Source organism: Oryx dammah, unplaced genomic scaffold (genome assembly GCF_014754425.2).
Source record: "Oryx dammah isolate SB20612 unplaced genomic scaffold, SCBI_Odam_1.1 HiC_scaffold_25, whole genome shotgun sequence".
NCBI classification, from domain to species: Eukaryota; Metazoa; Chordata; class Mammalia; order Artiodactyla; family Bovidae; genus Oryx; species Oryx dammah.
Genome location: NW_024070209.1, coordinates 18289117 through 18297371, shown reverse-complemented (window position 1 = coordinate 18297371; position 8255 = coordinate 18289117).

The following is an 8255-nucleotide window of genomic DNA, read 5'->3' as shown; positions in this document are numbered from 1 at the left end:
TCTGGCTCTAGGTGAATGTGAGCGATCACACCATCGTGATTATCTGGGTCGTGAAGCTCTTTTTTGTACAGTTCTTCTGTGTGTTCTTGCCACCTCTGCTTAATATCTGCTGCTTCAGCACATGGGCTTCAGTAGCTGGAGCACGTAGGCTGAGTGTTTGAGACTCGTGTGCTCTCTAGAGCATGGGCTCAGTAGTTGTGGTGCATGGGCTTAGTTGCTCTGTGACATGTGGAATCCTTCTGGACCAGGGATTGAACCCATGTCCCCTTCATTGGCAGGTGAATTTTTATCCACTGTGCCACCAGGGAAGTCCAAGCATAGAACATTTTTATCTGCCCTTGATGTCTTTGAACACTTCTTTCATATTTCCCAACTCTTTTGTCTGTGGATAATTTCTTAACATCTATATTCTAGGCCACCAATTCTTTTCTCAGCTGTGTATATTGTGCTAATCTGTCCACATAATTTTATTATTTTTTAAAAATTTTATTCTTAATTATTATATTTTATTCTTTACTTATGTGTAATTATAATTTACCTTTATCTTGTTTTCCATTTTCCTGAACCAATTTGTTTGAAAAGTTTCTGTGTGTGGGCTATGTTATTACTTTAACTATTAATAATCTGGCTTCCTAAGTAAGTGTATATAAAATAAAAATATTTTAAGAAAATGCAAACAAATAATTCTTTAGTCTTGAGCCATGAAATATCTAGAATATATTTGTAAAAAGAAAAGCGTTTGTTGTTTATCTGAAGTTCAAATTAAACTGGGTATTTCACATTTTCGTTTGTTAAATCTGGCAACCCTAGGGCATGCTGAGGAATAATGTACTGAGTCCTGTGACATTCCTTACAATAAAATCAAGGACGTACTTTGCCAGTTTGCAGTAATCAGGTCCTGTCGAATCTAGATTTTTTGCCGATAGTATGTCCCAGGTCTTCTGGTATCTCCTGATTCATAAGCATGGAAATGTTAGACCACGTACCCGACTTTCTCCCAGATCATACATGTGTCATAAATCATGTATAACCTGAACATATTCTCATGCTTCTAAAGAACTCACTTACCAGCTTAATGACTTGTTCCCGACAGTTTTGCAATGCAAGATTCAATTAATACCTTAGAAACATGACAAATTATTACTTGTCATAGATCTTTCCAGTGGGTTGCAAACTGTCACAATCATAAATGTGAAAAAGGTGTGATCCTTGTAGCAATGACTTTCATGCTGTGGTTTTTTGAATCCCAGGGATCCGGTGAGATGTTTCTAAGGCCATCATGAGGGTAAAGATTCAGTCCCTGATCGAATTTAGGTTGCTCAGTTTTTATCTGTAATATACATCTGGGTTCTCTACATTTTTCATTTGAATAAAGTGTTCTGATGTTAATACATGATTTGAAAACTGATAATTTGGAGACACATAGGCTTTGTTGTGAGAAAAACTTGTATCTTACTCTGGTTTTGGCACTTATATTCTATGCAAACAGTGACTGTTTACTTAACCTCTCTAAACCTATTTCTCAAATGAGAAGAAAGATAATAAAAAGTTTCCTCATAGGTCTTTTTTTTTTTCTTTTTGTTGCTTTAAGAACACTTAGCATGAGATCTACCTCTTTAAAAACTTTTAAATGCACAATACGGTATTGTCAACTACAGACATTATGGTGTACAATGGATCTCAGAACTTACTCATCTTGCATGTAGCAGACATTACACTTACTCCCACTGAAGAGTGATTCCCCACTTTTCTCTCCCCCAGCCTCTGGCAGCCAACCGTTCTACTCTCTGTTTGTGAGGGTCTATTTTAGATATCTCATATAATTGGAGCCATGCAGGATATGTTTTCTGTGACTGGATTATTTCACTTAGTATGTCCTTCAGGTCCACCTATGTTGTGCATAAGGCAGAATTTCCTTTTTTAAAAAAAGACTGAATAATACTATATAGTATATATATGCCATATTTTATTTATCCATGCATTCATTGATGAATATTCAGGTTGTTTGTGTATCACGGCTCTTGTGAAATAGTGTTGCAATAGACATGGAAGTGCAGATAGCTCTGCAAAGATCTTGATTTTAATTCCTTGACTGTGTACCCAGAAGTGGGATTGCTAGACTATATGGTAGAAAAAATGATATAATTCATTTAAAATGTTTAGAATAGCAGCTGGTACATAGTAAATAAACAATAAATGTTAGCTACTGTAATTATTTTATGTTAAAAGTAATCTTTGATTCATTTAATAATTTGTTGAACTAATATTTAACTAATTATAAGTGTCTATTTTGAGCCAGTAATGAATATACTTTTTCTCATGTAGTCTTCACAAATGCATGCCAAGGTAATTTCATCTTCATCCTATGGGGAGGAAACAGACCTGGGCAGACTGGTGAGCTGCCATGTTCATTCAGCCATAAGTGGCAGACTGGAGTTTTAAAATTGGGTGGCCTGAGTTCAAGTACAATATTTTTCCCATTAAACCCAAACTGTCTCCTCCAGAGTCAACAGGGAGCACACTGATCCTGGGATTTATGGTGTCATTTAGATTTTTAGATCTCTGGATTTTGTAGTTTTGCAGAGAAGTTGTATTATTAAATGATTGCCCAGTGTCTTCTTTCTAAGCATCAATATTAATGTGATTAATATAAGTCATCAGAAAAAGTTGTAGGGCCTTTGTGTCACGTGCTCTCTGATTACTTACTTCCTGGATTCTGGAGGACTGTTATTTGCTGCATTAATTCATGCAGACTTCAGGAGCGAAAAAAAATTCTTTGTTACCTCACCCTTTGAATGGCCTTGCTTTACTTTCCTACAGTTATTTCTGTAGGTTAATTATATCAAAGAGCATTCTGTAGTAGAAAAATAAACTACTTCTGATAAATATATCATCGTGGCAAATCATACCTTCTTTTCTATACTCTGCTGAAATACAGAAATGCCTTTTTTTCAAGTATTAAAATATTTTATAATTATCTAATACCATAACAAGTTATTTTAGTCATTAGGAATGGCAACCCAGAGTCACTTCATCAGGGATTTTTTGTCTGCTGGTGAACTGGCATCAATTTGAAATTTTCTTTCTTCCACTGAATTTGCATATCCCAATGAGTGGTTAATATAACAGTCATCTCCTCTCTCTTTAGTTCCTATAACATTGTTGCAGTGTATGAAGCATCATTTGTGTCTGGTGCTTTACACAGATTAATTCACTTAACTTTTATTACAACTCAGCAAGGTAGGTCTTATTCCATCTTAAAGATGAGGAAACTGAAGACAAAGGAGTTAAAACTGCTCACTTAAAGTTTCACTACCTGTACAAGAAGCAGCTAGAATTGATTCTCAGACTTTCTTAGTTCTAAAGCTGAAGGTCCTTCCTGATGTAAATACAAATAAACTCAAATATTAAACAATTTCACAAATGATATACATGGTCACAGGTATATAGGAAAGAACCACTTAGGGTGCAGTAGAAATCAGTGTGATAAATATGGTAACAGTGAACAGTTTTTGAGGGTTTATTATGAGCTAAGCGTTGTGTAGCATATTACAGATACTAACTAACATATGCACCTTAAAAGCCCGTAAGGTATTTTTTTATACCTAAATTACATGTGAGACAACTGAGGTGTGGATAATTAGGTCACTGTCACGACATTCTGGGCTTCCCCGGTAACTCAGGTGGTAAAGAATCTGCCTGCCACACAGGAGACCTGGGTTCCACCCCTGGCTCTGGTAGATCCCCTGGGGAAAGGAGTGGCTACCTGCTCCATGTTCTGGCCTGGAGAATTCCATGGATAGAGGAGCCTGGTGAGCTATAGTCTATGGGGTCGCAAAGTGTTGGACATGACTGAACAATAAACACACACACACACACACACGTTCCACATTTATTAAGTGCAGGAAACCTTGGCTTTTGATGTGATTCTGTGTCATCAAAGGCCTTGTTTTCACTCCTGGATGATCCTAGATTTTGGTTCTAATCATTCCTTTCCTTAATTAATATCTTGCCAGGTCCTGAATCTGTGCCATATTTTGGATGCCAATAGAAACTGTGTAGAAGGGTGAAGTCTGGTTTCTAATTGAGGCTTCCTTTGTATCTCCTGGAAATAAGAAAGTTATTCTATGCTTAATCCAGTATCTTTGCTGCATGGCTTGTAAATAAGGCTTAGTTTTAGTTTGGAAAATGTATTTTTCTATCATTTAAAAATAATCTTGATTGTATTTTTAGAAATACAGGTTATTTTCTAAATACTTTTAATTTTATTAATATTCATTATTTATATTTTTTTTGGAAAAAGCTCTTTGTGGGAAACCTGTATTTTAAAACTAGATTTTTGTCATGATTTTAAAAAATACCAACCATTAAATTCCTATTCTATTACAAATCTTTTAACCACTTTCTGTATCTTACTTTCAATTTTCTTTTGTTTTAGCCATTAAAAAATTGAATGTCTTTATGCATTAAATACTGTGTCAGGTATTTTTTAATGAGCTTTTCATAACGCTGTCCACACTTAATGCTTTCACTGTACTTTAAATTACTTATCTTTGGGATCTACCCTTAATGATCAAGGGATTTCATAATAGCAAGGCTCTTGTTTAAATAAAAATATCTCAAAGTAATGATAACTCTGATTCATGTAGTGTTTCTGTAAGTTGTGCCAGGTACTATTCTAAGTGGTTTATACATACGGACTCATCCTCAACACAGCATATGACAGATGGAGAAAGAAAGGTACGGGGAAGGTAATGGCTGCCCAAGGCAGGTGGTGAATGAGGGTAGGCTGGATTTGAAACAAGGCAGGCATCCTCAGGACTCTGCCCTCAACCATTCATCACATAGTAATGAAAGCAAGTAACTGAAAGTATTAAAATCAGTTCATGATGTTTCCAGATTGTCAAAGGATAAACCTTGTAGAATTCAGTTTATCATTATAGCACCAATAAATCATTCATCCATTGAACAAATGTTTATTGAGCTCCTGCTGTGTGCTTGTTGCCGTGTGAGGCATGTGTGCATGTCGAACCCATGTCTCTTATGTCTCCTGCATTGGCAGGTGGGTTCTTTACCACTAGCACCACTTGGGAAGCCCTGTGTGAGTCATAGATGGTGTAAATGGATAGAATCCTTGATTTCATGGAAGACTCAGCCTGTTTAGGGACACTGACTTTTAAATAAGTTGTTGCAGCCTGATGTGTGATAAGACAAGGATGTTTCTGGGGATGGAGGACTTAGCCATGTCTATGCATCAGGAGGGCTTCTTTGAGGAGGTAACATTCCTACTGAAACTTGAAGGATGAGTTAGAAGTAAGTCAAAGTGAAAGTCTCTCAGTCGTGTCTGACCCTTTGCGACCTCATGGACTATATGGAATTCTCCAGGCCAGAATGCTGGAGTGCGTAGCCTCTCCCTTTGCCAGGGGGTCTTCCCAACCCAGGGGTTGAACCCAGGTCTCCCACATTCTTTACCAGTTGAGCCCCCAGGGATGCCACCAGGGAAGTAAATCAAGCAAGAGGCAATAGCAACGGTGTTTCTAGGTGAAGGTAGCAAGCGTTGGGAGTGGTTATAAGCCGGAGAGAACCACCTGGAGGCCAGCAGACAAGGCTCTGTGTGGAGAAACAGGAGAAGTGAAGTCGAAGAGCAGAGCAAGCCAGCTTGTGGGCAGCTCTGAAGACATGTTAGCGTGTTTCCTCTTTATCTCAGACTCAAAAGGAATTCCCATGGAAGTGTTAAAATGTGGGAAGTGACCAGTTTAGATTTGCATCAGAGAAAGAATGTTCTGGCTAACATGGAGAGTAGATAGAAAGCCTGTGTGTGTCAGGGGCATGTCTCTAGTCAGAGAAGCCAGTTAGGAGGCTGTAGTCTAGTAACAGTGGGGTCAGGTCTAGAGCATTAGTGGACATGTAGAGAACTGGAGGAGTTTCTCTGGTTATACAGATGGTAAAGAATCTGGCTGCAATGTGGGAGACCTGGGTTCAATCCCTGGGTCAGAAATATCCTCTGGAGAAGGGAATGGCTACCCACTCAGTTATTCTTGCCTGGAGAATTCCATGGACAGAGGAGTCTGGCAGGCTATAGTCTATGAGGCTGTAAAGAGTTGGACATGACTGAGCACCTTTCACTTTCACACTTTCACTCAGAGAATTGGAAAGATTTAAGAGATACATAGAAGGAAAAATTGGTAGGACTTAAATGACTGGGTGTGAGAATGAGGAGTTGAGGGTCAGATGTTTCTGGCTCTGGCCAAGAAGATGATGCTCATGCCATTTCCAGAGATAAAGAACCATGTATGCATAGGTGTGTGCATAGGCTATGGAGGAAGGTGAAGAAAATTGCTTTATCTCCATGTGCTGAGTGTTAGGTGCCTCAGACATCTGAATGTAGATGGTAAGAGCCTACATCAGTGCACAAGTGCACAATAGGTGCTTAATAAATATTACTGAGTTGAATGAATGTATTGTTGCCAGTGGGGTGTATGCATTTGGAGCTCAAAATCAGGCTTGCAGAGAGAGAGATAAAATTTCTAAAATAATAGCATATAGATGACAACCAGAGCCAAGATAGTACTGAGATGTGGGAGTGTGACAAGTGAGAAGAGCAGAAGGCTTGGGATTGAGCCTTGGGCAGTGCTAACATTCAAGCACTAGGCTGAGGAAGAGGAGGCCGTGAAGAAGTAGCCAGCAAGAGAGGAGGAATATCGCAGGAATGCTGTGCCACAAAAGCAGAGGGAAAGGACTGTTTTCAGATGTTAGAGTGTCAAATGCCTCTAGCAGATCAAGCAGCATAAAGACTGAAAAACATCTCTTAGATTTAGAAATAAGAAAGTCACTGATGACCTAGTAGCATCAGAGAGTGATGAAGGCTGAAGCCAGATGGGAGTGGTTGAAAAAATGAAGACAGAAAACATGGACAACTTGTAAGAGAATGTTGGCTTGAATGGAAGAAGAGATAACAAGAAATAAGATCAATAAAAATGTTACAACACTTTCATATTCTTTCCCCCTTTCCCTTCTTGAATAATTCACGTTTAAAGCCTATTGGGTGGGGGTAAAGGAAGAGGGTTATTCACATAAGAGGGTGGCTGGTGAGGGATGCTGGAGCCCAAGCAGGTTGAGGTGTGTGCACTTGTGGGGAGTAGGGGTGGAGATGCCTCACTTTTGATGTCCTAAGTTTTCCAGTAGTCACATATGGATGTGAGATTTGGACCATAAAGAAGGCTGAGTGCCGAAGAATTGATGCTTTCAAATTATGGTGCTAGTGAAGATAGCAAGGAGATCAAACCAGCCAATCCTAAAAGAAATCAACCCTGAATATTCATTGGAAGGACTAATGCTGAAGCTGAAGCTCCAATACTTTGGCCACCTGATGTGAAGAGATGAGTCATTGGAAAGATTGAAGGAGAAAGAAGAAGAAAGTGCCAAAGGATGAGATGGCTAGATAGCATCACCGACTCAACGGACATGAATTTGAATAAAACCCAGGAGATAGTGAAGGACAGGAAAGCCGGGCATGCTGCAGTCCATGGGGTCACAAAGAGCCAGACACAACTTGGGGACTGAACAACAACAAAGCCCAAAGAGAAGAGAGGGCTGAACAGGATGAGTTTGCCGAGGAGTGGGCTTCATGGACTATTGGAACCTGAGCAAGTTTAAGTGGGCATCTTAGTCTGGATTCTCCAGAAAAATGGAATCAACAGGAGATAGAGAAGTAGAGTCGCTGAGAGAAATTTACTATAAGGAATCGGCTCATATGATTAGGAAGCTAAGTATAAGACATGCAGTCAGCAAGCTGGAGACCTAGAAGAGCCAATTGGTATAAGTTTCAAAGGTTAAAACATCTGCCTGCAATGCAGGAGACCTGGGTTCGATCCCTGGGTTGGGAAGATCCCCTGGAGAAAGAAATGGCAAGCCACTCCAGTACTCTTGCCTGGAGAATCCCATGGACAGAGGAGCCTGGTGGGCTACAGTCCACAGGGTGGCAAAGAGTCGGAAATGACTGAGTGACTTCACTCAGTCCAAGTGCGAATGCAAATCCGGGAGAAGTCCAATGTGCCAGCTCAAAGATAGGGAGGCAGAAAGCAAGAATTATTTTGCTCAGCCTTTGATTTCATTCAGGCCTTTGACAAACTGGGTGAAGTCCACCCACATGGAGGAGGGCAGTCTGCTTTACTTAGTGAATGAATTCAGTGTTAATCTCATCCAGAAACTACCTCACAGACACACCCAGAAATAATGTTTAAACAAGTATCTGG